Below are 24,626 nucleotides of genomic sequence, written 5' to 3'. Positions count from 1 at the left end.
AAAATGTCTATAACTTTTTGTGGCACCATACAGGTTCTGCGGATGTTGATTTTCTATGTGCAATTCCCATGTGTGCATTCTTTACTAGAAGCTAGAAGCAAAAATAAGATAATAATCAGCACTGCTTATGATTGCAGAGAAAAGGAAGACATTGTAAATGTAGCGGAGAAAAGCCTCATGTACACATCTACAGTATATGCATAGGGTCATACTGTATAACAGACATATAACCAGTGGCTTAACTATATGGGTGACATTAGTCACAGTTGTGTTGGGACCTAAAAGACAGAGGGGTCCACAAGTCTCCCTTACTACACTAAGGCTAAATGTACTTCTTTGATCTTATTTCTGAACTATCATAAACCTTTTGGTTTATCCCAAAATGCTGGAGTGATGAAGACAAGAAAGAAGATTTGCAGATGCACTGACAGCTGGACATCCCCCACTGTCAGAAAAGGGTCATTACATTTTTAATGTCCAAAGTACCAGCATATCAAAGGAGAAAGGAGAACCATGCAGATGGGTGGTTGCAAGAGTTATAGAGTTCTCATGACACATCTCTTTATAAAAGCAACTCCTGAGCCGTACAGATTACTATAATGCACCCCACCACTACTCACAGTAGTTCAGGGACATCTATCCCAACTATCCTGAGGTCCATATCAGGACCCCCAGCCCTTGTAGTTTAAAGCTGACTGTTCCTTAACTGACTGATATCAGAAAGCAAGTGCATGCAAAGAACTAGTACAACGCACAATGTACTGTGGGGCCTTCACTGGTGACTGTATTATAGAAGTATATTGCCATATATAGCGCTGAGCTGCTGTATCTACAGTAAGCCTGCAATGTTCAAAAAGTTGTCCTGTAGATATGTTGTGGGGGGGGGGGGGGGGGTCATGTGTCTTGATCCTGTTCCCCTGATCTTTTAAAACCCTAGCAACAAACCAGACACCACCTATAAATTTCATAGCAGTATCATTTAGATATTGTAAATATGGTGCTCTTATTTGGTGTATTGTATCCTCTATACAATACACCAAATAAGAGCACCATATTTACAATATACTTAGGCATTATGTAGAACTTCTGCTTAGGCATTATGCAGTATATTACTTTTGCAGCATATGGAATTGGCCATAATGTACTTATAGAACATATAAACATGGTCAATTATATAGAATGGTCAATTAGACGCCATGATGTACGGTGGTTGTATTTAGGCACTGTATGGCATGGTTATTTCTACATATTAGGCCAAGTGCATTCAGTTATTTGATCAGTTATTTCCACCAGTTATTGAGAGCCAAAGAGAGATAAGGTTATAATGAAAAGATCTGCACCTGTTCTGTGTTTTTGACCCGCACCTAGTTTTGGCTCACAATAATTGATGGCAATAACTGATCAAAATAACTGACCAAATAACAGAAGAGTGAACGTGACATCATAGGGGTGCAATTGGCACCACACCTTGTTTGATACACATATGTACAGCCTTTCTTCTTATTGATCTAAAGACTATTTGGAATAGAGAAAATGTCTTAAAATATATGCATTCTCCAAAGAATTCCAGGCCACAAGATTTTAAAACTTTATCATTTTATTCCAAAGTAGCAAAATGAATGAAGAATAAAAGCTTTACCTTATTCAGGGTCTTCTTATTCTATTTTGCCCTTGTTGCTTGATGCCCCCCAGAAGGCCAATTTTCTTTATTTTCCATCAAGAAGTTCAATATCGACAATCTTGTTAACCTCCTTGAAAGCAATCATATAAAGTGATATTATTTCTGAAGCATTTATTGCCCTTTATTTTTTCCTGCAATCTACAGCACAAGGAAAACAGAATAAACACCATAAGCGAAAATAAAGAAAAGCTTACTTGGCCTGACTATATCGGCACGCTACAAAAGATTGCATTTTATGTCCTTTTCTATTTCTAAAGTGGAGATTCCGCTAATCTTTTGAGAAGTCATAGCAATATGTAAGAGGATAAGTTGTGGGGTCCTTGAGATAGAGCAACGATGAAAGAGAGACAATTTTCTGTAAAGCACTGGATCCCCTTCCAAGCTACTCAAAGATGACAATCACTCGGAACTGTGGACAATTCTTGTTCTGTGCTATTAAAACAAGTACAATTGTACTTATGCAAGAGAGAACAGGGACCCCCGCAAATGCTATTTTCTGGAAGGACAACGAGAAATAATGTGCAGTTCTGTCTTTACAGAATATCTATCAGAAAACATTATTTTTCATGAATAATGAAATGTTAACCGTGAACAGTTTGACCTTTAAAATCTTACTTCTACGCTAAGATATGACTGTTTGAAGGTACAACTTCAAAGGCTGAGGCTGCACTACTACATCCATGCATACATACATATATACACTACTAGTGCAAACTGTCAGGTTCATCAGCCACATTGTTACCTTCCTTCGGATTTGTGTATGTTGGCCCAGGCAGAAAGTCTCCATGATATGATAGAGATAATGCTGACATCAGAATCTCACAGTAGTGCAGCCTCAGGATTTGCTAGATAACTTCAAGCAATCGTATCTGAGCATTAAGATATTTAAAAACATTTTTAATTTATTTAAAGACTATGTGCAGATGTATGGCACTGTCAATGTTGATGCTAAAAACATAAAATGATACATCCTTATTATAAATAGTAATCCTAAAATTGGAGTGGCAACATAAAGTAGGCTATCACTGCTATGTCCTATCTCAGAGAGAAAGGTACCAGCAGATAAAACAAAAAGACAGGTATGGATCAGTAGAGGTGAGTGTCGATGAATGTTGCACTCAGCGGCCTCAGGATGCCAGGTAAGTAATCCAAGCCCTGTTTTAAAAGCCCTGATTTACAAGTCCTATTTTTACTGTACATTGATATATATTGGATTAGAAGCTCACTAGAGGCCAAGTTAGAGCGTCCTAGCCCCACTCCTAACCACCAAAACCTGTAGCGTTCCAGTCTATGCTGTAAAGAGACTGCCTATGTAATCTACCTCCCTACAGTAGTGGCTATTTGCTATCATGTTACTTAACGTAGTTTTATCAGGAGCCGCATTGTTAGCAAAATAACAGTTGCAAGAGCAGTCACATTTGATAATATGGGTGTGACGTGCGCCGGGATTCAGCCTAGATGTAGTCAGATGCACACACCTTCTTTATTGATTTATATCTCTGTGAATTCTCTATATACAGATGTAGCCGAGCTAAAATTGACTCTGATAACTCTGATAACATGTGTGACACAGTGAGAGGTTTGGTTTTGGGAAAACATGTATTTTCCTCCCAGCATGTGCTGCTGGGCTGATTTACAGCCAGGTGAGGTCAACTACCGGACTGTATTTTAAATCCGAGTTTTGGCGGCACTTGGCTGTCCTTAAATAGGCAGCTGGGCTCAGAAGACAGGTCTCTGTGTCGGTATCTGGCAGCCTTGTGTCTTGATGAAGGTTTGCTACCTGTTTGTGCTGATATCAGCAAGGACTCTTTGAGGCAGAATTGCAGCATGGTGTGAATTGCCACCAACACCGCAAGGTGACTTTTAGTTTTAATTTGACAGTTTGTTTTGTCACTTGCCTAACTGTTTGATCTAAAGAACTTGTTGTTGCCTCTATACTGTGTCTGGTAATCCTGTTTACCAGAGCGAGTCCCCACACATGTCAGTGTCATCTCGTGCCTTTTTTGACAAAAGCCATTTGAATATATATAAGAGTTAGTCAACCTTTTTGTTCCATTTTTTTGTTAAAAGGGTTGTCCGAGTTATTTTTTGTTGTTTGTATGTCTCTAACTAATTTCTAACTAATCAAATGTAAAGACTTTACCATGCACTTACTTTATCTGCAGTTGCTGCTTTCTCAGAGTTCAATGAGGGTGACATGACCTGCGATATCAGCTTCTCTCCCTGCTCTGATGATTTCTTGTGCACAAACCTGAGATAGCAGATATGTGTCTGTACACAAGATGTCACTGTGCTGGTCACGCACCCCTGCACTGCCGTCTGCTGCTGTCTGCTCTCTCCCTGGATTCTTCAGGAAAAACTTTAACCCCTTCAGCAGCATAGACGCAGGGCTAAAGGCTTTACTGAGTAGCTGCAGGTAGTGAGGAGACAAACACTGGGCACAGTAGCTGACAGACTAGAGGAGTTCTGAAGAGCATTGCACAAGAACAGGTACTGAGAAGATCCTGTGTGTATCAGCAGTGTCATTGTTCAGCTGGGACTTGTAGTCCTACACATGCAACATGCTGCTGAATGTCCCAGCAGGCAGACATGTCACTCAGGACAGCACTTGTATTCACTCCCTTTGCAGAGCAGGGGGACTAGCAGAGATTGTTGTTATTGGAGGTAAACAAAGGGCCAGAAGAGAACCAAGGAAATGAGGAAATATAACTTTTTTTGCCTAAAACTTGCTAAGTTTAGTTACATATTGCTCAGATTTACAGTGCTATATATATTTTTTCATAACTCAGACAACCCCTTTTGCTCGTTAACCATCAAGTTTAGCTCGGCTGCATCTAAACACCTTAAGGGGTAATTCTTTGTGATTAAATTTTTACTCATTTTGGGCCAAAATTTTTTTTTTCAATTGGTCTTTATTAAAAATATTAATCTGTTTTGTCACAAATGGTTAACCATATAGTGTGAATCACGCTTTTACTTTCACTTTGTGATAGTCATCTAATTTACTTTGGGGCATATTTATTAAGACCGGGGTTTTAGGCACCGGTCTTAATAACCCCTATAGCTGGTGGTGGATCACACAAGTTATGTAGAGGTGCCGACTCCTTGCTGTCTTACAATTAGACCATTTTTTACACCTAAAACAGGTGTAGAAAATGATGAATGAGATAGGCCTTTCCTGCCCACACCACGCCCAAATTTTTAGACCTGGCACGATGGCTTGCAACAGAATATGTTCCAAATATTCGCCACAAAAGTGGTGCATATCTGCCTGGTCATAAATTACCTTCTCTGCCTCTAACTGACTAAAAGGTCATAAACACTTATTTTGCCTACATTCATATCAGTTAGATAAGTGAGTTATAATGAGTGTTTATGAGCTCAGAGATAAGGAGTAGGGTTGAGTGAACCCGAACTGTAAAGTTTGGGTTCGTACCAAACTTTAGGATTTTTGGACCCCGGACCTAAACCTGAACTTTTCAGTAAAAGTTTGGGTTTGGTGTTCGGCGAGTTAATAGCGCTTTTTGAAAGGCTGCCAATCAACAAGCGTTTAACTCTGTGCCCTTAGAAGCCATCACATACATGCCTACTAATGGCATGGCTGTGATTGGCCAGTGCAGCATGTGACCCAGCCTCTATAAGCTGGAGTCGCGTCGCGCTGCACGTCACTCTGCTGTTACTAGTGTAGGGAGAGGTTGCTGCTGCTGTGAGGGAGAGAATAGGAAAAAATCTTTAATCAGAAGTGCTTGTTAACTTAGCGATCTACTTAGATTTAGTTTTGTGAGTGCAGTGCACAATCTTTTTACTCTTAGTTAGGTGGGTGGCGGCTGCCATTTTATGCAAGCTCAGTGCACCAGCACAGCATATGTGCTTTTGTGACATTCAAATACAAGCTTTAAATACTGCAATAATAATCTGGGTTTTAAAAAACACTAATTTTTGGCAATATCCTACATCTGGTGCCTTTGCAGTATTTGTCAGTGTGAAATAGAAGCCTGCAATAATTCAATAATTTTCTGGGTTTAAAAAATCACCCATTTTTTGCAAGACCCTACATCTGGGGCCTTCGCAGCATTTGTCATTGTGAAATCCGATCTTGAAATACTGCAATAATTTTCTGGGTTTAAAAAACACCCATTTTTGGCAATACCCTACATCTGGGGCCTATGCTGCATTTTTTTGTGCAAAATACAAGCTTGAAATACTGCAATAATATTCTGGGTTTAAAAAAACACCAATTTTTTGGCAATATCCTACATCTGGTGCCTTTGTAGCATTTGTCAGTGTGTAAGACAAGCTTGAAATACTTTAATACTTTTCTTGTTTAACCTGCTCAGGACCGCCGTACGCAGGATTGCGTCCTGCTGGCGGCCCTGCTCTTCTGGGTGGACGCATATACGCGTCCTCCCGCGAGAGCCGAGATTCCTGTGAACGCACGCACACAGTCGCGCGCGCTCACAGGAACGGAAGGTAAGCGAGTGGATCTCCAGCCTGCCAGCGGCGATCTCTCGCTGGCAGGCTGGAGATGTGATTTTTTTAACCCCAAACAGGTATATTAGACGCTGTTTTGATAACAGCGTCTAATATACCTGCTACCTGGTCCTCTGGTGGTCCCTTTTGTTTGGATCGACCACCAGAGGACTCAGGCAGCTCAGTAAAGTAGCACCAAACACCACTACACTACACCCCCCCTGTCACTTATTAACCCTTTATGAACCACTGATCACCCCTGATCACCCCATACAGACTCCCTGATCACCCCCCTGTCATTGATCACCCCCCTGTCATTGATCACCCCCCTGTAAGGCTCCATTCAGACGTCTGTATGATTTTTACGGATCCATGGATACATGGATCAGATCCGCAAAACACATACGGACATCTGAATGGAGCCTTACAGGGGGGTGATCAATGACAGGGGGGTGATCAGGGAGTGTATATGAGGTGATCACCCCCCTGTCATTGATCACCCCCCTGTAAGGCTCCATTCAGACATTTTTTTGGCCCAAGTTAGCGGAAATATATATTATTTTTTTGTTTTTTCTTACAAAGTCTCATATTCCACTAACTTGTGTCAAAAAATAAAATCTTGCATGAACTCGCCATACCCCTCACGGAATCCAAATGCGTAACATTTTTTAGACATTTATATTCCAGACTTCTTCTCACACTTTAGGGCCCCTAAAAAGCCAGGGCAGTATAAATACCCCACATGTGACCCCATTTAGGAAAGAAGACACCCCAAGGTATTCCGTGAGGGGCATGGCGAGTCCATGAAAGATTTAAATTTTTGTCCCAAGTTAGCGGAAAGTGAGACTTTGTGAGAAAAAACTAAAAAAAAATATCAATTTCCGCTAACTTATGCAAAAAAAAATAATTTCGATGAACTCGCCATGCCCCTCATTGAATACCTTGGGGTGTCTTCTTTCCAAAATGGGGTCACATGTGGGGTATTTTTATACTGCCTTGGCTTTTTAGGGGCCCTAAAGCATGAGAAGAAGTCTGGGATCCAAATGTCTAAAAATGCCCTCCTAAAAGGAATTTGGGCCGCTTTGCGCATCTAGTCTGCAAAAAAGTGTCACACATGTGGTATCGCCGTACTCAGGAGAAGTTGGGGAATGTGTTTTAGGGTTTCATTTTACATATACCCATGCTGGGTGAGAGAAATATCTCGGCAAAAGACAACTTTACCCATTTTTTTATACAAAGTTGGCATTTGACCAAGATATTTATCTCACCCAGCATGGGTATATGTAAAATGACACCCCAAAACACATTCCCCAACTTCTCCTGAGTACGGCGATACCACATGTGTGACACTTTTTTGCAGCCTAGGTGGGCAAAGGGGCCCACATTTCAAAGTGCACCTTTCGGATTTCACCGGTCATTTTTTACAGATTTTGATTGCAAACTTCTTCTCACACATCTGGGCCCCTAGAATGCCAGGGCAGTATAACTACCCCACAAGTGACCCCATTTTGGAAAGAAGACACCCCAAGGTATTTTGTGATGGGCATAGTGAGTTCATGGAAGTTTTTATTTTTTGTCACAAGTTAGTGGAATATGAGACTTTGTAAGAAAAAAAAAAAAAAAAAAAAAATTATCATATTCCGCTAACTTGTGTCAAAAAATAAAAAGTTCTATGAACTTACTATGCCCATCGGTGAATACCTTAGGGTGTCTACTTTCCGAAATGGGGTCATTTTTTGGGTGTTTGCACTGTCTGGGCATTGTTGAACCTCAGGAAACATGACAGGTGCTCAGAAAGTCAGAGCTGCTTCAAAAAGCGGAAATTCACATTTTTGTACCATAGATTGTAAATGCTATAACTTTTACCCAAACCATTTTTTTTTACCCAAACATTTTTTTTCTATCAAAGACATGTAGAACAATAAATTTAGCGAAAAATTTATATATGGATGTCGTTTTTTTTGCAAAATTTTACAACTAAAAGTGAAAAAATGTCATTTTGTTTGCAAAAAAATCGTTAAATTTTGATTAATAACAAAAAAGTAAAAATGTCAGCAGCAATGAAATACCACCAAATGAAAGCTCTATTAGTGAGAAGAAAAGGAGGTAAAATTCATTTGGGTGGTAGGTTGCATGACCGAGCAATAACGGTGAAAGTAGTGTAGTGCAGAAGTGTAAAAAGTGGCCTGGTCATTAAGGGGGTTTCAGCTAGCGGGGTTGAAGTGGTTAAAAACAACACCAATTTTGGACAAAAAACAACATTTGCAGCCTTTGCTGCATCTGTCAGTGTGAGATACAAGCTTGAAATACTGCAATAATATTCTGGGTTTAAAAAAAAACACAAATGTTTGGCAATCCACTACATCTGGGGCGTATGCTGCATTTGTTAGTGTGACATACAAGCTTTAAATACTGCAATAATATTCTAAGTTTAATAAAACACCATATTTTTTTGCAATACCCTACATCAGGGGCCTATGCTTCATCTGTCAGTGTGAGATACAGACATTAGATACTAGTGTTCTATTCTGTTATTAAAAAAAACACCCATTTTGGGCAAAAAACTTAATTTTCAGCCTTTGCTTCATCTGTCAGTGTGAGATACAGACATTAGATACTGGTGTTCTATTCTGTTATTAAAAAAAACACCCATTTTGGGCAAAAAACAACATTTGTAGCCTTTCCTACATCTTTTAGTGTGAGATACACACGTTAAATACTGGTGTTCTATTCTCTTATCAAAAAAACACCCATTTTGGGCAAAATACTTAATTTTGCAGCCTTTGCTGCATTTGTCAGTGTGGGGTGAACGCATCAAATACTGAACGCTGAAGGTTCTGTCGCCTTCTCGCACCTGAGGAAGGTGTTTCACTTGTGCATGTAGCTGGCAGATACATCTAGGGCCTATGCTGCATTTGTTAGTGTGACATACAAGCTTGAAATACTGCAATAATATTCTGGTTTTAAAATAAACACCCATTTTTGGCAATACCCTACATCAGGGGCCTATGCTTCATCTGTCAGTGGGAGATACGTGCATTAAATACTGGTATTCTATTCTGTTATTAAAAAAAACACCCATTTTGGGCAAAAATAATAATTTGCGGCCTTTACTGCATCTGTCAGTGTGAGATACATGCAATAGATACTTTTGTTCTATTCTGTTATTAAAAAAACACCAATTTTGGGCAAGAGCCTAAATTTGAGAAATATGAGGAGAGCGTCAAATAAGGGACGTGGCCCCGGTCATAGTGCTGCTGGTGGAGCTCCTGTTGCAGGGAGAGGACGTGGTAGATCTGTGCCAGCTACACGCACAAGTGAAACACCTTCCTCAGGTGCGAGTAGGCGACAGAACCTGCAGCGATATTTGGTCGGGCCTAATGCAGTTCTACGAATGGTGAGGCCAGAACAAGTACAGGCATACTTGGATATTTCCCACTCTAATAATAATAATGATATTAATAATAAAACCAGTGTTGGCTATCTCGTCCTCCTCCACCGCCGCTTCCACCTTCACAGCTACGTCCACCGTCTCCTCAAATTCCTACTCCATATGGACCTCCACCACATAAATCAAGATATATTTTTTTTATTTGTACGTATTTTATGTCATTTCACTATTTTGTCTGTTACATTTTCGGGTGAAATTCACCAATTTTTGGGTGTGATATACCCCTGCTCTACCTATTAGACAGGTAAAAACATTTCACTAATTTGTCTGTTACATATTTGGGTGATATTAACCAATTTTTGGGTGTGATATACCCCTGCGGTACTTAGTAGACAGGTAAACAAATTTCACTAATTTGGCTGTTACATTATTGGGTGACATTTGACAATTTTTGCAGTGATTAAGCCCCTGCTCTGCATAGGTGACAGGACATCAATTTCAAAAAATCGTCTGTTACATTGTCAGGTGACATTTTAGCAATTTTGCTGTATACAAACTCCTGCTCTGCATAGGTGACATGGAATAAAATTTTAAAAAAATCTTATTTAATTGACGCGCACCCCCTCCTTTCATTTAATGCATAAACTTTAACAACTTGTCCCACATTTGCACTTCAATAATTTGTCCCACTTTTCTGCTCGATTATATTTAATTTCAAACAATTAACCTCCCTTAGATGTGGTATCCCTTTCTCACGCTCCCTCTCCGGCGTGGAACCCTGATTCGCCGCTAACCGTGATCAACTTGGTAACCGCAGAAAAGAACATCGAAAGTTGATAGAGCAGATATCCAATTGGATCGTGGACATCGAGGGGACGTGCAACATGGTGGAACAGTATGTGTGCACACACCTACACGTACTGACTGGTGGGTCTGCCCTCTTCAACTTCTGGGTCTCCAAATTGGGCGCATGGCCTGACCTTGCCCTTTATGCCTTGGAGGTTCTGGCCTGCCCTGCAACCAGTGTGTTGTCTGAATGTTTGTTTAACACTGCTGGAGGGAGTTATCACAGGTCATATTTCCCAATGTTTTGGGGTGTACCCTAATTTAAAAAAATAAAATAAAAAATGTAAACCAAAAACCAGTGTAAGCTACCTCCTCCACCGCCGCTTCCACCTACACCGCCACATCCACGGCCTCCTCACCTCCTACTCTATATGGACCTCGTCATCCTAGTCATTGCCCTATCCACATTTGTTTGCAGAGCACTTGCCATGCTCTTAACCACATTTTGCTGGCATTTGCAGCCCTCTAGCCCTTTTCATGACATTTTTAGAGCCATTTTAGTGCTCAAAAGTTCGGGTCCCTATTGACTTTAATGGGGTTCGGGTTCGGAGTCAAGTTCGGGTCCCGAACTCAAACTTTTTTGTAAAGTTCGACCAAACCCGTCGAACCCGAACATCCAACTGTCTGCTCAACTCTAATAAGGAGCCATCAGCTGAGATGCATAACAAGAAACAGTAAAAATACAGAGCAGAAAAAAAAATATATAATTTTTAAATCTCAAAATGAGTACAGTGAGTACAGTTGCGCGTGACTGCGTTGAATAACTTTGGTACTTGAAAACTTGAAACCGAACTTGGCTTCAGTTCTGACTAGTACCTCAGAACCGAAGCAGAGTTCGGTTTAAAGTTTTAAATTGGTTTTCCACCTTAAAAATCAACTACTGAAGTTATTCCATGAAGTCACACGCGACTTCGCGAATAAGTAACTTCGGCCACCATACATTTTAATACTGTACGGAGACGGATCTCCATACAGCATTACTCCGGAGTTTTGAAAGAAGCGACTTTGAATGTAGCATCAGAAGCTCGCTTCGCTCAACACCAATATTGACTGTTGTACTAAAATTATTGTGCGGTCACATGAGAGGCCAATCAGTGGTCAGCTTATAAAGAAAGCTGCTAATTTTCCAGAACAATATTAGCCTGACGAAGCCACTAGATTGGCATAAAAACGCATTGCTTTTAAATCGATTTTTAACAATAAATTATATATTTTCACAAAACACAAAAAAGAAAAATCAGTTTCAATGGTCCAGTATCAGCAGACATTGCCTGTGCTCTGTGTCCTGTTACTAATCAAATCATGTTCCTACAGTTCTCCTCCTTTTCATCTGATTTCACCGAGATGAGAGCCCTATTTAGAGCAGGAACAGACACATTGAGAGAGATTTAACACTGCTTAAATGCCACATTTGTGACACATTAAAGACTCGCAAGCTATAGCACATGCCCTATTTGTTCCATAGTTTACAACAGTTTGCACTTCATGCTGCTTTTCTAAAGTGATAAGTAAAAGGGCAGAGCTTAACAGGAGGGGGTGCAGCCTCGGATAGCCAGCTGGATTTACTACAATTTGAATTATAGCGTAATATAGCAGCCCCTAGCAAAATTTTTGTTTCTGGTACTTGGATGTCCAGAGATGCATCTAAATTATTAATTTGCCTCTTAATAAATTAGGCACATCTCACTCTGGCGCACAGGAGATCAAGACTGGCATTACCTATGGACTGAGATGCACCTAATGAATAGCACAACTGTACAAGATTAGAATATACCTATCTGCATGTGTGCATGTGCTTGTGGTGTATCTAACTTACTATACCAGGTTATTCCCCTGTATTCTGTTTTAATTTTACAAGATGTAGGAATATGGGACTCCGAAAGGAATGTGCGTGCTGCTGTACATAAGACCTTACTGTTACCTTGATCTCATATACTGCAGTTGTCTTTGTCTAAAACTGTTTAAATTTCCTAATTAAGTAAAAATTTATAGATTATATCTGTTCTCTGCATTTGGGAGAAAATAAAGGAAGTAGAGTTCAGTCTAGTTATATAAATTCGGGAGTGTACAGTAGAGGACTTTAGCGGAATTCAGTGGAAGTTGAAGAGATGCAATTACTATAATCTAGCCTGATGTTTGCTCAAGCCCCAGAGTTTTCATTCATTCCATGAAACATTTTTATCGAGACAAAGTAAAAAGTCTTAGAGATACCCTATTCGTTCAAAACTTTTTTTTAAAGCAATAAAATCATTATTTTAGAGTGAAGGGATTAATTCAAACTGACGACAAAAACCATTTTCCCCAAAGAATGAAAAATAAATATAAAATCTTTGCCTCCATGGAAAGTCTATAAATTTCAACCTGTATTATGTTACAAAGTACTTCTTGCATTGGCTCTAAAACCAGACGTTGTGCGCAGTGTTAGTCCTTGAGGCATTATGGTGCATAACTTTGTAATTCTAGGAAATATTTGTCTTGACATTGTTTTTACAGCCTCAGTTTTTCAGCCGACACTGTAACATGCCTTTTTATTTGAATTGCAAAACAAATTGTCATTCTTCCTCGAACAAACTAAGATTTTGTTTTTACTTGAAAACATTGAGGTTTTCTAATTTGCATATGAGGTGGGAAGTCGAATCCTATGTTCTCATTTTCAAATAGTTTGTCTGGCAATGTGTATGTAAGGTCAGAAGAGGTCAACAAGAATATATTCATATGCTAGTTTACTATAAAATAACTACTGCACTTGTATCAAAGGAGCATTGTATACTATCAAGACAGACATTGGTGGCATATCCCCAGAATATCCAGAAGAGCTGCTTATGTTATTCCCCTGACCATTACAACAAAGTGGCAGTTATGGCAAGAAAGCCCCATGACTTTGCTTGACTTAGCTCAGCTTCATCAAGGAAGAAGCTAAAAGTGCCCTAGCAAGAAATAGGGTCAGCTATCAACCCTTTTAATATAAAAAGCCAAAGCTCAATGCTCACTCATTTACTAGGTTTTTACTTCAAATTGTGGACTTATTAAAGCAAAGCATTCAAAGCGGAATTCAGTCCAAAGTTTAGGAAAAATTTAATTCTCAACAAATCCAAATTTCCTCTTCATGGTAACAAATCAGTTTTTCCTAAAATATCGGCTGCATGTGTAGCAAAATGAAAGTAAGAAGACCGGGAACACAAGATCACCCATAATGCCATGCAGCCAGGCAAACCGCAAACAGCCATTATCTGTGATGTCACAGCCCTATAAAACCCTTATTACGCGTGTTCTCCGCCATTGTCCTGTGAGCTGAGCATAGGGAGAGACGTGGCAAGCGCTCATGAGCTAGGGACAGTGTTGCTAAAAATGATTAAAAGGAGAAAATTGGAGAGGGAGAGTGCAGGGAAAGTGCAGGGAAAGTGCAGGGAGAGTGCAGAGAGAGTACAGGGAGAGTGCAGGGAGACTTACGCTGTGTCAGTTTTACCCTTTTATTTCTACATTTTCTTATTCATACATCAGTCGTAAATGTAATTCAATACCAATATGATGGAAACCTTTATCCATCCACGGCCAACGTGCCAACCAATACCATAGAGTCTACACCCCTTAGGGGGGCCAGGTCTTAATGATGACCATCCTCATGTTTTGCTGGTTTTACTTCTTCGAAATCATCCTTCAAAGTCTCCATATGCTAGAAAAGTCAGCAAGATGCAGAGAGAGGAGGAGCTGGACGTTCCTGATTACATATTCTCATCGATATTAGATGACGTGTAAAAGGAGGAAAAGCAGATGGCAGAAGAAGTGTTCCCACCTGTAGGGCAGGAGAGCGCTGGGGTTAGAGAAGTGGGTATATCAGAACTGATTAATATTCTGTGTTTACAGTCAAATAACCCGCAGAAGATTGAGGGTCAGAACAACATTAATATGCATATCGTCCCCCCATGTAACCAGCCAAACCCAATACCAGCAACAGCCCCTGTTTAAAGGTGCCACACAGCTATTAACAATGAAGACCAACTATACAGTGCAGTCTTCATTATGAAATTAAAGGAAATTGCCAGCTAATTGGCTGCGTGGTTGTTCATCCTAGCTTGGCCGCAACCCACTAGTAGCACGGCCACTCCGTGTGGCCGTATCTTAAGGCAGAGTGGCCTGGGTATGCCTGATTTATAGCGATTTGTGACAAATTAATTCGGAACTAATCTAATATCTTGGCTAATTTCGGCAAAGTTGACAAATCTAATATTTTTAAACTTCACTCATCTCTACTTATTTTTTTTATATCTCCAGCCCAGTACAGGATTGTTTTATGGACTTTAGGCACCCTCTCTGATGATAATTTCCTCTTCTGCTATATTATACTAAAAGTCAAATTGATTAATTTTTGTTAAATTTGAAAAATTTTAATAAAAATAATTCATAAAAACAGAAATTAGATCACCATGGATTGGACATTGGGGGTATTCCTAGTCATTACCATGACTATCCCAACACAATTCTCTAAACTGGTACCAAGGTACATATACCTTGGCTAAAACCAAAAAAATTAATTCCTGAATCTTCATGTGCAGTAACAGTAGTCATTTGTTTATAGTTTTAGGGTCTAGATTCAGTTCAGTTATGGATCTGTTCTTAGGTTTAAATTAATTTAGTGGCCTGTTCTAGGTTCTGGACATATTTGTGCTGCTGTAGAGACTGGGGATGGCCACAGAACTGAAGATCCAAAGATGTCTTTAGCAGCTGTCAGAAGAAGTTGTCGCTGAAATCTCACTCGGATAAACAAAAAGAAACAGAACATTTACAATAAGAGAAGACTTCACCTGCTCACACTGGATTTAAAAAGAATGTGTCAGTTTGTCTGCCATTGAAAATTATTGAGTTATCCATAAAATAACAATTCTGGAGTATCTTTACTGTACTCTGTGTTATTGTATATTCCTCTGTTATTGCAAAGTAATTTATAATTAAATGTAGAAATTAAAGCCCTTTACTACCTTTGGAATTTGTATGTTAAAAAATTTGTGTATAAAAAGAGAAGAGACACCAATCAAACCTGCTAATAACACCTGATAAGAGATTAAGGTAATCTCATTTCAGATGTTAGAAAACACATTTTATTGATGTTTCCAAACTTTTTATACGCCAAGTTTTTTTTTTTTGGGGTGGGGGTCAGCATTTTTATCACATTAACATTATTTTGCTATCCATGATGCATTTTTCATTTTGCAATCTATCATAATTTTCTATTTATCGCAACCTTTTGGTATCTTATCACAACAGGAACCTTTTTTGTTTTATAAATATGTTTATAAGTTTGTTACAGATGCTCATGTTACATATGTAATCATTGTGATATGTTGATGAATATATAGATAACATTTTCATGTTTCTTGGAGTTCAAGAAAGAATAAACTATGTGTTACAGTGTTGGAGTGGTGCCTTTTTAGGTGTCGTATTATTAAAATGCATTGTTTCGTGAACTCAATAATGTATGATGGTAATTGGGATGCCCTTGATGTATGATTGTCAAGGTGCGAGACAGCTGTAGAGTCGGGGGATGGATGGAGGTGGAGTCAATTACCAGACCCATTTGGCTACAATAAGTAAAGTCTCACATTTCTCAATAGATTGGAGTTACAGTACATATAGCTGCAATCGGCACAGTTCTGAGGTATATTACATTTTCCTAGTTATAAGCGATGCTTTAAAAAATGTCATTTGGCAACTTTGCCAAACTTAGTGAAGAAATTTGCTTTTCATTGTATGGAGCAGACGTAATGACTGGGAAATAAGATTTCGCCGCCTCCCCTCATTTAACCCCTCTAATGCCATGTTAAACGCTGATTAGAGATGAGCGAATTTCTCAAAAATATGATTCGGCCACTTTGACGAATTTTCCTAAAAGATTCTATTCGATCCGAGGTCATTCACGGCGAATCACATAAAAAAAAACAGCTATGTCCTGGCTGCAGAGAGCCTGTATAGTGGTTTTGAACACTGTGCCTTGCAGTAACACATACAGGGAGTCTGCTGTGGTAGTAAACAATACTGTGAGTCAGTATGACACGCACATGACAGGTGTCGCTGCTAGAATCACTGCACACTTCACTTATTTGGGCAGTTACTGGGCAAAAACTGACCAAATAACTTGTGTGAACTCAGCCTTATAGGTCAATGTTAGCTCTAGGTATAAATAACCATGCAGAGGCCCAAGATCCTACTGTACCATGAAAGAGCGCACTCCTTTTACACTGTCGTCAGCTGATTCCACATAGATGTCTACAGAATCTGTTCTATTAAATGCGTATACAAGTAGAGCCTCTCCCGGAGTGGAGAGGGTGTCAGCAGTAAGTTTGTGTTGACGTCACTGATTATTTTGCCCTTCCTCTGATTCGTCAGAACAATAACCCATAAAAACGGATCCTGTCCCTAGAATATCCAAAAGGGCTGCTTATGTTATCCCCCTGAGCCTTGGAAAGTAAGCCATCAGTATTGCTAAAGCCGAAAAAAATAAAACAGGAGTGGATCTAAAACAGAGATCACACGTGAATGGAATCTTTACATGTCTTCTGTGTTTTGTACCCAGTCCTGCTTTTGGGTACCAAATCATGAGCCAATTCTGATGCAAAATAGAGACCATGATATACAGGCCTTACAGCTGCTACATAGACAGGATCCGTTGTGCATCTCATTTTCCTTACTTTTGACAGATAAGAAGAAGGGTCAAATAAATGATGATGTCAACCAGGCCAAAAAGGCAAAATAGTGGCCTAGTCATGGAGTGGGGAGGGTGGGAGATCAGCTTGAGAAGTCCACAGAGAGGCACAATGACATAGTGTTGAGGTAGCAGCAGCATGAAGAGACCACAGAGTGGCCCAGTGACATAGTGGGGAGGTAGCAGCAGCATAAGGAGACCACAGAGTGGCCCATTTACATAGTGTTGAGGTGACAGAAGCAGGAGGAAGCCACAAAGTAGCCCAGTAACATAGTGCTGAGTTAGCAGCATTATAAGGGGACCACAGAGTGGCAAGGTGACATAGTGTGGAGGTGGCAGCAGCAGTATGAGAAGGCCACGGAGTGGTACAGTGACATAGTGTTGAGTTAGCAGCAGCATGAGGAGACCACAGAATGGCTAGATGACACAGTGTGGAGGTGGTAGCAGCATGAGAAGGCCACAGAGTGAGCCAGTGACATAGTGTTGATTTGGCAACAGCATGAGGAGACCACAAAGTGGCAAGGTGACATAGTGTGGGGGTGGCAGCAGCAGCAGAATGAGGAGGACACAGAGTGGCATAATGACAGAGAGTGAAGTTGGCAGCAGCAGCATTAGGAGGCAATAGAGTGGCAAGGTCACATAGTGTTGAGTTAGCATCAGCATGAGGAAGCCACAAAATGGCGAGGTGATATAGTGTGGATGTAGCAGCAGCATGAGGAGGCCATAGAGTGGCGCAACGACAGAGTGTGGAGGTGGCAACAGGAGGAGTCCACAGAGTGGCAAGGTGACATATTGTGGAGATGGTAGCAGCAGCAGCATGAGGAGGCCAAAAAGTGGCAAGGTGACATAGTGTGGAGGTGGCATCAGCATGAGGAGACCTGAGTGGTGAGGTGGCAGCAGCATCAGGAAATCACAGAGTGACTGTCACGACTGTGACTGATCCAGACATGTCTGGGAGGAGAAGGTCGCAACGACTTGCTACTTGCGATAGCTTGTGAGTTTGCTCCGTGGTTCAGGGTATGTCATCCGGGTTTTGCCTTGTGAACCTTTTTGTCCTGACTGGGAGTTTGTAGGCATCCTTCTCAGGTGAGTCCTGTCTGCCACTCCCAGCTACTATATTAGTTTCAGTTTCACTTGCAGTCATTGCCAGATATAGTCCTTACTTCCAGTGCTATTCTGACCTTTGAAGGAGATCGTTTGACGGTATTGCTGTGGAGCTCTTGTCTGGCGTGGACTGTCGTTATTGGGATCACCTTCTCTGCTCGTGACTGGATAAGTCTACCTCTGCTGTAGATTGTTTGTTTGTTGCTGTCTTCCCCTGTTGTTCTCCTAGACATGAGTGATGGTGACTAGTGCTCCCATCTGCCTTTCCCCAGTCTAGTCTTGTTAGGGTGACTGAGGGTTTAGGCATCCTGCTCGCCGCACGGGTTCACACCCCGTCTAGGGTATCAGGGCAGACAGGTGCCAGCTTAGGGTTAGTCAGGGGTGGCCATTCTATTTCCCATCCGTAATTAGGGTCCCCCTTCTCCTCCGTCTGGTGCGACACGACTGCTGCTGGGATAGCGGTCGTGACAGTGACCCGGTGACAGAGTGGGGAGGTGGGTGGCAATAACAGTACCCATTGACAATGATGGGTGTAAGAAGGAACACTTGGCATCAGATGTGTGGCATCAGGCGGGTGGCAGCATCAGAAAAGTAGCTGAGGCAGGTTTGGGTAAGGCAGCATGGATGATCTAATCTGATGCATTAAGCATTGGTGGGTGGAAATCCTGGCTAATCCACGCCAGATTCATCTTGACAAAGGTCAGTCTCTCCATAGTTTGGGTGGACAGGCGAGTTCTCCTTGGGGTAATTATGGCCCCCGTCACACTAAACACCCGCTCTGATGCCATACTACTGGCCGGGCAGGACAGCTTTTCCAGGTCAAACTCGCCAGTTGCAGTCACAAATCAAGTTTGGCTGCTCAGTAGTCCAAAAGTCAGGGTGTCGGGTGGCAGGGTGCTGTCCAAATATGCCACCACCTGCTGGTTCAGGTTCTGATCCATATCTAGCTGCTGGTGAGTAGTTTCTGCTGAATGGTGACGATTTGGCTGTAAATACACAAATATCTGAGCATGCATCGGGCCATTTGCGCAAGTGACTCAGAGGAACTCTCTGCCTCCATCTCCACTGCATACTGCAGTGTCTGGGTCCTCTGCCTCCCCTTCCTCATCTCCCTCTTCCTCTTCTGGCTGCTACTGCTCCTTCTACTGTCAACTGTGTAGAAAAAACACCAATTTTGCCTCCTCCTCTTCCAGTTCAGCCCCCACAGGGCTCATGTGGTCATGAGATATAGGCACCATGTCTCCAGTCCCCTGACCAGACATATTTACTAGCATCTTTTCCAGGACATGAATCAGTGGATTGATGTTGTTTATCCCGTAGTCCTGGCGACTGACCAAGTTGCTTCCTCAAAGGGCACAAGCAAACGGCAGGTGTCACACAAAAGTTGCCACTGGCTATCATCAAAGTTACACAGGGGAGTACCTCCATCCGCCTGAATCATCAAGAAATTGTTTATGGCCTTTCTCTGTTCGTATAGTCGGTCTAACATATGGAGGGTGGAATTCCAACGGGTGTAAACATTGCATATCAGCCTATGTTGGGGATGCCGTTCTGCCACTGCAGCTCAAGGAGGGTGTGTTTTGCGGTGTACGAGTGGCTGAAGTGCATGCAAAGTTTCTTGGCCATTTTTAAGATGTCTTTCAGATGGGTGGAAGAATTCAGGAAACGCTTGACCCCATGTGCCATGAGGGTCGCATGGCTCATCCCTCCTTGATGCAGCGCCAACACCATGTTCTTCCCATTGTCAGTCACCAGGGTTCTGATTTTAAGTTGTCCAAGAGAAAACCAGAATTCGATTTCTTGATGAAGGACACGGAGCAGTTCCTCCCCTGTGTGACTCCCTTTGCCCAGGCAAAGTAGGTGCAGAACAACATTACACTGCCTTGCTCTGCACATGTGGTATGCTGGTGGGGCACTGTGAATTATCCCTGCAGTGGAGGCTGAGGACACAGTGGAGGATGATGAGGCTGAGGCGGACATTGTCGAAGGACCAATGGTGTGACAATGTGAAGGCGGAAGCAGCATCACCTGGCCAAGTTGCTGGTTTGGCTGGGCAGGAACCACATTTACCCAGTGGGCCGTAAAGGACAAATATTGTCCTTGACTTTAGTTATAGCTCCACACGTCGGCACTGCCGTGCACTTTGGAAGACACCTGTCAGGCCCAAGTACTGGCCCACCCTCTGTTCTACATATTTGTGCAGGGCTGGTACTGCCTTTTTGGCAAAGAAATGATGGCTTGAGACTCTACTTCTCAACTCGGCACAAGCTATCAGTTCTCTGAAAGATGCAGAGTCCACCACATGGAAAGGGAGGGACTGCAGCACCAGCAACTTGGCCAGGAGCACGTTTAGCTTCTGCGTCGTTGGATGAGTGCACGCATATTGCTGTCTCTTGGCAATCACTTCGGTGATTGATTGCTGATGGATTGAATGACGAGGAGTAGGCGGGTGAGGAGCATCAGGACCGGTAGATTAGAAGCAGATGAGACGGCTGCTGAAGATGCAATGTCCTACAGATGAGATGGCTGCAGGTGATGCCTACAGATGCAATAGTGGCAGTGATGATGAGTTTGACCAAAGTATCAGGTATAATGCTGAGTGCCCTGAGAGTGGAGGAAGAAGGAATAGTGCCGATGGGCCTGATGAAGAACCAACTCATTAGGTTGTGCATCAACCCCTTAGAATAGTGGAGCAGTGGGAGAAACCAAATGTGACAACTGAAAGTTAATAGAAATCTCAAACTACGTTACTTCAAAGCTAACATAAGACATAATGATTGTACCTCTCAGGACAACTATAGTGCATACTATGCTTTTAAGAGACTGCAACCACCAAGCATAGAAGCTTCTATGTAGTATAATCAATAAACTATGTGCACTCCTATGAGACACTGTAAATATGCTGGAGGAACCAAGTCAAGAGTGCTATTCCATCTTATCAAGTGAATGATCCTGTGAGATTGTGTACCATGTGAATAAACTATGTTTATGCATTTATTAAAATACCATGCCTCATGGAGTGGCAAAATGTATATATGGTGCAGTGAAGTTTGTGTATGCTACAAAAAGTCTACATGCCTCCACTTGTCTTATTTTAATGCCATTCAAAGAACCTTATCAGGTCTACCTGGATACAATACCCATATATGTTACACCTGAAGGTTTGGAACAGTGGTTGCACACTATGGGATCTCCTATCACACTGTATAATTTAATAGGAATCTTCTGCCAGACATGCTTGTTTGATGGACATTCTATAATTAAACAACTGTTGGATGCATCACCGATAATGAAACACCTTGCAGAGCTCTACATGTATAAACCAGTGTCTAGTATGTAGAAGAAAAAAAGTTATTGCATTAAAAGACTTTATTTCTGTCTTCAGATATGTTTGTTAAGTGTCCGAAACTCCAGAGAGTGAATGTTCTTTTGAAAACAAGATTTCTGTGCCATCTTCATTTATTAATTTGCTACCTTTCCATTACTGTAGTGTCCATTTTCCCAAATGACAGTATCATCAATATCTGTCAAGAATTGTATGTAATATCCTTCCTCTGTCTATTTGAGAAGTATTTAGACTTTATCACTATGGTATTATGATGGACTTTAGCTCATTAGGATGAGACATATGAAGAATATTTGCATTCTACATGCCAATCAAAAGGATAACTTAATTAGCAAATTTTAAATGGAAACTACAAAGTTCATGCCTAGTTTCAAACTTTGCAAAAAAAATAAAAAATCCATAGAGAAAAATATGTTGTTGGTTAGCTAGGACAGCATTACAAATACTATATATACTAAGAAAAATATAAATTAGTCATTTAGGTTTAATAATAGGGTCAATTCTATTGATATTATACAGTTGGTTATAAATAAGCGACAATTTAACTAATTGGCTGTGGATGTACAGTAGTTACAGTATCAAGTTGATGTAATACCTTAAAAGTGTTATTCTATGTAAGCAGCCCTTTTTCTAAAGAACTCAATGGAGACCAGATGACTTCTATGGACCCAAAAGCTGATAACAGCTGTTATCGCAAGAGGCTAGCTGATGCAAATGAATTAATGATATACAGTTGTGCTACAGAACAGGAGTGTATAATTTTTTTTTTAACACTATCACATTTTTAGAGACTGCCTCTAATTCTCAGGGTCGTATGTGCCAAAAATGGGCAGTACTTGTGTAAGCCCTTCTCACAAATGGATATTCTGAATGGGTTTGGGGCATTCTTGGGAGAGGGCTTTCATGTCCCAAATTTACCAACTACAATGTTGGTAATTATGCTACTGTAATGAAATCGTAACTCTCCTGATTCTTATAAGGGCTTCCACAGTTGGACTTTGTTCAGGTCACTATGGTTAGCAGAATCTTTAAAACTCCTATTGATGAGCGAATTTGTTGGGCTATTTTATTCAGCTCTAAATAAATATGTCCCAAATCAAAAGTACTTCAATATCCCTGAAAAGTTGTGCAGGACATTCTGGGGTCTCCTAGAACTGCATGAAACTCATTTCAAGCTCATTAAATCAAGCCAGCATTGGTAGTCTTAAAGTGACAAACCGTATATGGTTATGGGTAAGCACATGGCTGTAGCTGGTAACAAGCAGCTTTGATTGAAAAAAAAAAATGCATGGTAGTTTTTTTATGTTTAAAAAAATGGCTGAATTATTATTATTATTATTATTATTATATTTTTTTTGCATTTTGGTGGAAAATGCCTTCTGGTATGTAACACACACCGCCTGAGGTCACGTGTTTCTCCTATATCCTTTTTGTATTCTAATCTGAAAGACAATGCCATTTTCAAAAAATTGTCCTAATTGAATTACAAAAAATATTTTCACCCTTTAACCCCCTACCTGATCTCAACTGCTGTGAAATCCCTATTTGCATCTGCACAGTAGTGATGAGCGGCAGGGGTCATATTCGAATTCACAATATTTCGTGAATATTTAGTCGAATATTCGTTATATTGTACGATTTTTATTTATTTGAAGAATCGACAAGGTAATAATCGCGTAATATGTGAATTTTCTTAATGCTAATTTTTATCGCAAATTTTTCAATTGCCGAGCAAAAACATGATTCCTTCCTGCTTCTTGCTTGTGGGCCAATGAGTCATAGCACTATATCGAATATATTAGTTTTTTCAAATATTCGTAATATTCTAAAACAAGAATATATAGCAATACAGTGAATATTCGGGAAAAAAAACGAATGTATTTAAAAAAAATAATATATTCAATATAGTGCTATATATTAGTTTTTTAGAATATTATATTAGTTTTTTTAGAATATTCATCATTTATCCCATTTAAAGTCATGATTCCTCCATCATTGGCCCACATGCAAGAAGCAGGGAGGAATCATGTTTTTACTCGGCAATTGAAAAATCGCATTACGAAAATTTGCATTACGAAAATTTGCCATAAAAAAATCTCGAATATTCGAAATTACTAATATATATCACTATATTCTAAATATTCGCTAATTTTCGAAGTACCTATATTCGCGATAAAAATTTGCAATTCGAATATTTGTGATCAACACTACTGCACAGTAGTTGCCGACTGGCAGAGCAAGCAGGAGAACTATGAAGGTCAAAAACAAAGTAAATGCGAGTAATCAGTCTGAGTAAACATCAGGCCAAGATGATCCAGTGCAGGGTAAAACCAGGAGGTACTCCATGCGACAAACAGTAGGCACAAATGGAGGTCAGTCAGTCAAGGGTCAGAATGTAGGCCAGAAAGCTTTAATCCAGAGTGGTAGGCAGTTTGAAAAGCTGTGCTGTAAATCAAGAAATATCTAAATCACAAAAAATATCACCCCAGGGTGTAGGAGTAATAATTGGCACACATAGGAGAGCCATTGAAAGTTAAATAGCCTACCCAAGGCTCTAAATGGCAATAATATCTGACCTTTGATTAGTCCATTGGCAGTGACCCTGATTAGCCAACCAGTTGGTTGACCTGGTTGGGTGAATGCTCAAGTCTTCATGTTGACCAGATGACCATGTGTTCTGTGCATGAGCTGCCTGGCATCTCTGCTAGCATCGTCGCATGGACAAGAATGGCGGCGACTGGGAGGGGAGAGCAGGGCCGGACTGAGACTCAAAAACTGTTCTTGGCACAAAACCTTTTTCCCCCCACCAGCCCACATACATTATTCCCAACCATACTGAAACATACTGGCATGCAATGTGTGCTTTGGAAAATATGTAAACCACACTATAAACAAAATGAAAATAATAGTGGAACACAGAAACAATCACACAGTCAGGCATATCCAGTAATACTGCCACATAATGACCATACTGTGGCCGGATCTGCAAAGAATTCCAGAGAATCAGATGCAGTCCCAGGCAGAATACCTAACAATTAGACGAGCTGTCACCCATCCTGATATGTTTTAGTAAATAATTATATTACTTAAT

General features: G+C 40.7%; 1 long non-coding RNA gene across 1 annotated transcript in view; it reads right to left on the bottom strand.

Annotated features, from left to right (window-relative positions):
* Positions 1-1,676: 1,676 nt before the first annotated feature.
* LOC122945994 overlaps positions 1,677-24,626 on the bottom strand; it is a 370,970-nt gene continuing 348,020 nt past the window's right edge. Inside the window, exon 4 of the long non-coding RNA XR_006391195.1 lies at positions 1,677-1,751. This is a non-coding gene — a long non-coding RNA (uncharacterized LOC122945994). The remainder of the gene's footprint in view (positions 1,752-24,626) is intronic.

Source organism: Bufo gargarizans, chromosome 9 (assembly GCF_014858855.1).
Source record: "Bufo gargarizans isolate SCDJY-AF-19 chromosome 9, ASM1485885v1, whole genome shotgun sequence".
Classification (NCBI taxonomy): Eukaryota; Metazoa; Chordata; class Amphibia; order Anura; family Bufonidae; genus Bufo; species Bufo gargarizans.
The sequence above is the reverse complement of the archived record's forward strand: the minus strand, read 5'-3'. Positions and strand labels throughout refer to the sequence as shown.